The sequence below is a fragment of the Pangasianodon hypophthalmus genome, chromosome 7 (genome assembly GCF_027358585.1).
Source record: "Pangasianodon hypophthalmus isolate fPanHyp1 chromosome 7, fPanHyp1.pri, whole genome shotgun sequence".
Taxonomy (NCBI): Eukaryota; Metazoa; Chordata; class Actinopteri; order Siluriformes; family Pangasiidae; genus Pangasianodon; species Pangasianodon hypophthalmus.
In genome coordinates this window covers 29,349,392-29,355,474 of record NC_069716.1, presented here as the reverse complement: position 1 = coordinate 29,355,474, position 6,083 = coordinate 29,349,392, and the positions used below count along the sequence as shown (strand labels likewise).

The following is a 6,083-nucleotide window of genomic DNA, read 5'->3' as shown; positions in this document are numbered from 1 at the left end:
TACAGCCATTAATCAGCGTTATACTGGACTCACAATTATGTGAGCATGGCTTGGTTTTGTTTCTGTCTGCCAGAAGTCTCTTAGAGATCTGAACTCGAGCTCAAACAAATAGCACACACACACACATCGAGAAAGTGAACAAAAAATTTACATTACATTACACATCAATAATTCACACAATTATTCTTTGAAAATCATCCACAAACACAGTTTATCACCTCGTAATTTAGCACTTATTATTTGGGATTGTCGTAAATCAGGGCTTTAACGTACACCTTTCTAAACGTAGACACACAGGGCTTTATTAAACATAGTAAAGTTGTGTGACAGTGTTTTTAAAAAATGAACAAATTTACAAATGTGCTGATTTCGTACTCATGTGTGTACGTTGACATCAACGTCAATCAGCCGTAAATGACCAAGCTTGTCCACAGCACAGCTGATTTACATTTAGCCACACCCACAAAACACCATAAAAGGCCATGGTCATAGAGAAACATTTTAAAAAAGCAACAAAATAATGACTAAGTGTTGAAAAAGTTCCTCCTAAACGCAGCGTGTGCTAAATCTTCCAGTAATGCAGCTCAGCCACTGCAGCGCCTCAGCTATTATAGACACACACTAACTCCTCCTCCTTTTATAAGGTGCCATTACTTTTGAATAAATGCCTAGTCTTATTTGTCTTATGGGTTTGTTTTGGAATCTTTTTCTTTCTTGTCATTAATATGAAGCCACTGAGTTTGACAATCTTAATGTGTAACTGAAATAAGTAAGTGATTTTAACGTGACAGCGTAATCCGTGTATAAAATCACAGGAACTCATCAACAGTTATACAGTTTGAAGACAGTTTACGCAAACTCAGGAGTGAATATGAACATTTTTCCAGCTAAGTGGACTATTTATGAATATTTCAATTCTTCTGTAAAATGATTTACGTATAAATTTGTGGCCCAGTGTGTCACGTTAGTGCAGATACTGCGCTGGACTACAGCACCCACAATTCACTGCATGTCACATGCTCGCTGTACACACCATGTCACATGACCACGAACACCTGAATCACGCTGTTGTCTAATTAGCACAGGTATTTAAGTCCTGCACTGTATAGCATTCTGTGTCGGTCTTTAGTCGTTGTCTCTGTATGTACACCATGGTCATGTTGTGGTTTAGCCTAGCTGTTTCTCGTTCATGTTTCCTAGTCTTTGTGTTTCACTGTAAATAAACGTTTTCCTTTCCTCTTCTTCTGAAACCGTGACATAGTGATCCTAAATGCAAGACTTTTTTGCAGAGGAAAAAAAAAATTAGATTTTTAGAAAGTCTGAGAAACCTGTACCGCACCACACTCTTGATTTCTCAAGACATGTTGAAGTATTGAGGTTCTGCAGGAACAATCGTCTGGAGTGGCTCCTCAGCGTGAGATATTCTGCTGTTTAACAGAGAAAGAGCGAGCCTGTGGAGCTTCAGTCTGATCTTCAGAAACTCGTTTAGACATCTTCACAATTGACCTGTCAGTCAGTCTGCGCTGGAGTCATTGCATTTCAAATGATCTCGTCTCAATAACTCCAGAGCCTGGATATACTGAAGCAGAGCGTGGGATTATCGGGAAGGAAACAGTTGTCTGGGTGCGATTATGATGATGTAAGGGTTTATATTCTGAATTTAAAAAGATTCATTTAATAATCGGGCCATAATACAAATTACTTTCCTAACATAAAAACCTTAATTGCCTTAATTGCTGAATTCATCTAATGAACAAGAAAAAAATGAAATGATGATACTGATGATTCAGAGAGGAAGAGAATATGAAGGAAAAGTTCTGCACTACAAACCTCGGTCCTTACTCAGAGATGACTGTAGTTCAAAAGTTATATCAAGATTTTAACAAGGAAAGTTCCTGGTATTCAGAGTCGGGTTATGCACGCGCTTTAGTTTAGTTTCTGAGCTTCATGTTCAGGTTATTAAAACCACCTGCATGCAGGTCACACCTCACAGGTGGCCAGATTTTTCGTGAGTAGAAGTGAGATAATTTTCATTCATTTACATTTTTTTTAACAAGTTTAACATTGAAATTAAATGTCGGTGTCTAACGTGAAATGTTAATGTCAGTGTACAAAAATCACCGTTAAAGTTAAAGCAGCATCAAATCAAACACTGAACAGAAAATGTAGTACATTTGCACTTGTTGGTTTATGAAAACCTGTAGTGTTGACTTCTTTTGTTATTATACATTATATACATTATAATTTATATTTATATGTTACGTATTACATGGGGGTTCGCAAGGATCAGTCAGAATATATTAGGAGTCGAAGAAAGATTATGAACCGCTGATCTAGACCGCTGCTTTGAAACACAAACACTCCACTTTTAATCTGCTGCTTTTGATTTGTTGAATGAATAGAATAAAGCCAGTGTTTGTGTTGTGATGATGTGATGCGCTGTGCTGTAAAGAAAACACGTCCACGGTGTGAAGGATAAGCTGACCAAGCGCTCATCTGCTACGCTTACAGAGAAACTTTAACTTCAATCATTTTATCCACAAAATATTCACTCCTAAAGATAATGTCCTCTGTCATAATTAGTAATTAATGAATCATTTCATATTTATATGTTTAATATTGTCCTCGAATATGCCGATATCACGCAAGAAACATGCGCTTAAGTTCAAGATCAGACTCACGCGTATCTGAGACATGCCTCTGTTTTAGACAAACTCCGCCCCCACGTGTGTAACTCTCGCTCAACTTCTAAATAGCATTTACGTCAGAGTTACTCTGAATACGGTGCACTGAGAACTACAACCCATATACATTAGCATCGCTAATTTTTTTAATCATGAATATGTTTAGCGAGGAATCTCATAAACCAAAGTGAATCATATAAGAGACTTAATATGAGAACCTGGCATGCTGAGGAAATGCCAAGTGTGTGTGTGTGTGTGTGTAGGAGGGTTATCTTTCTACAGAGCTCTTTGATCAGCAGAATGAGAGCATGAACCCGGAAGATGCAGAGTTACACAGACGGCGTCTCGTGGCGAGCTCGTTCCAGCCGGTGCTGTTTTCCTCCGCAGAGCGATCACTGTTTTTTTATATAAACACACAGAACCAACAGGAAGCCTGCTGAGAGTTACGCAGTGAATAAGTGCAGGCCGAGGAGGAGCTTTTAGCCTGGATAATAAAAGACAACGCAGATGCTAAATCGTGTAATCTGTGATTCGTGTTTATCCTGATAGTCCTGGAGGAAAATGTGTTTAATTTCCTCTCAGTAGAAGCTAACATGGGCTCATAAAGGGGTTACGTGACTATCAGAGAATAAAAGCTCGCTAACTGAATCATAATTCAATCATCACATTAGCGATCCATAATATGCTTATTACTCTGCTAACTCTGTGCTAGCTCTCAAGATTTAATAAGCTAATTCGATTAGCCTGTGTAATATGGTTTGCTTATTATTCATGTTAACAAATCCACAGAATACAACGTCGAGGTGGGGTTAGAGTAGGGGTTAGGGAGTGGTCAGGCTGGGATTAGAGTGAGGGGTGGAGTTGAGGTGGGTGGTGTTTAGGAGGTAAGTTGGGTGGGGTTTGGGTGAGAGGAGGAGCCAGTTTGAGGGGTGGAGTTAGAGTGAGGGTGGGGTTAGAGTGAGGAATGAATGGTAGAGTTAGTGTGGGGGTGGAGTTAGAGTGAGGGGAGAGGTTAGAGTGAGGGGTGGAGTTAGAGTGAGGGGTGGGGTTAGTTTGGGGGTGGAGCTAGAGTGAGGGGAGGGGTTAGAGTGAGGGGTGGGGTTAGTTTGTGGGTGGAGTTAGAGTGAGGGGAGGGGTTAGAGTGAGGGGTGGAGTTAGAGTGAGGGGTGGGGTTAGAGTGAAGGCTACCCTCAGTAAAGTAAGGACTGAGGGTAGCCTTTGAATGGGGGCGGAGTTAGAATGAAGAATGGGGGAGGGGTTAATGTGAGGGGTGGGGATACAGTGAGGGGCGGAGTTAGAATGAAGAATGAGGTAAGGAGGTTGAGTGAGGGGTGGGGTTAGAGTTAATGCTGCATTTCAGTTACTGTCTTACACACACCCACATATTCACACACACACTTTCATCTTTTCATTATAATCTAAAAATGTTAGATGATCAGTTGATGGGAGAAGACAGCAGTGTGTAGCACAGCAGAGAATTCAGTCTACGAGTATGTGCATGTGTGTTCGAGTGTGTGTGTGTGTGTGTGTGTGTGTGTGTGTATGTGTGTGTTTGCTAACTTGTTGAAGAAATTAACTCTATTAAATGGAGATAAAATCTGTACCTGTTATCTGCAGATCTGTGAAGCTCCCTGTTGTTTTCCTTTTAGCTCCTGATTGAACGGAAAGATGCAGAGAGAGAGAGAGAGAGAGAGAAAGAGAGAGACACACACAGAGACACACAGAGAGAGAGAGAGAGAGAGAGAGAAAGAGAGAGAAAGAGAGAGAGAGAGAATGAGAGAGACACACACACACAGAGACACAGACACACAGACACACAGAGAGATAGAGAGAGATGCAGAGAGAGAGATGCAGAGATAGAGAGAGAGATACAGAGAGAGATAGAGAGAGAGATGCAGAGAGAGATGCAGAGAGAGAGACACACACAGAGAGTGAGAGAGAGATACAGAGAGAGAGACACACACACAGAGAGTGAGAGAGAGAGAAAGAGAGAGAGAAGGAGAGATTCTTGATGCAGTCTGTACAAGGTCTGAATGCTAATCAGAAGGCTTTTCCTCACTTATGAAAAAATGACACACACACACACACAGCTCTCTGTGCTCAGGGATCTCCCTTTGGGGAAACCTGTCTGGTTGTCTTATCCTTATTTACAGAAAACAAATTCACACATTAAGACAAATAAGACTCACTGTTCAATCAGGACAAAAGTAATGGCACCCTATAAAAGGAGGAGGAGTTAGTGTGTGTCTATGGTAGCTGACGCGCTGCAGTGGCTGAGCTGCATTACTGGAAGATTTGGCGCACATGCCGTACCTAGGAGGCGCTCTTTCACTGTTTAGTCGCCATTTTGTCATTCTCAGCTCTTAATGATAAATCATTCACATTTAAAAACAAAATTCTCAGAAGTCAAGCTTGTCATGTTGCTATACAAGTAGTGTAGTACCATTAATTGCATAAGTTTGTACACCCTTAGTTTGAACAAGTTTGAACAAAAACAAAGAATTTAATCTATTCACCATTAACAAGTCTTCAGACTCTGGAAGAACCCTTAAACCCTTGGTTCTTTATAAGTAAGACTTTTTTGGAAGCTACGTTTTATTAAATATCCACAGTGTGAGCGTAATGAGGTTCAGTGTGTAAAATCTTTACTGAGCATCAGAGAGCGCTGTTAACAGATAAATAATTCAGCGCTATCGACCTGACAGAGCGCATACACCACCCGCTGAAAGGAGACAGAGCGTTATCGGTAATGCTTCTGGAAAATTCTGCTGTCTTCATCCACCATAAAAACATATAATATATAACATCCATGATTTTAGCAATAGTGACGTAATGAGATGTTCTCAATTCTATGCAAATTAGCTATGATGCTGTGAAGCAACAAATCCAAGAGATCATCCTGAATGATCCCTCGGACCGATCCCTTAAATGTTTATAGAGACGGTATGAAGAAAAATAAAGCTGGGAAGGAAGTAGAAGAGATTGTTGGTGTCTCTGGTGAGTGAACGTAGCTTGTACGGTTAACTAGCTTTGCTAATCTAATCTGAGAATGAAGCTAGTACGAAGCCGAGCACATAACACGTAAATCACACACATGATTCTCACACTGAATAGTGCGTTTATTTATGGTGTTTAACTAGTTAGCTTCACAAGATATTTATATGTATATATAGCTACTACTGATTTGCATCAGAACTAAAAAAGTGCTGGACAGGCCACGCCCACAAGCATCAACACTAGCACTACATAGCATAAATTTCCCAGAAGGCATAGCTGTGATCTGATCCAGTTTCCTCTACAAAATGTAAACAGAAGCGATAAATATTTCACAATCGTTTGATTGTGTCTGTGTTCAGATTGTGTTTTATTCCTCCAGCTGAAAGTTATCATGTTTGCTGT

The 6,083-nt window shown here is 40.3% G+C and overlaps 1 protein-coding gene across 1 annotated transcript in view; it reads right to left on the bottom strand.

The window, feature by feature from the left end:
- sv2bb (synaptic vesicle glycoprotein 2Bb) overlaps positions 1-4,425 on the bottom strand; it is a 40,189-nt gene extending 35,764 nt beyond the window's left edge. The window contains exon 1 of the mRNA XM_053235761.1: positions 4,289-4,425. The gene's annotated coding sequence lies outside the window, so the exon portion shown is untranslated. The remainder of the gene's footprint in view (positions 1-4,288) is intronic.
- Between the last annotated feature and the right edge of the window lie 1,658 nt (positions 4,426-6,083).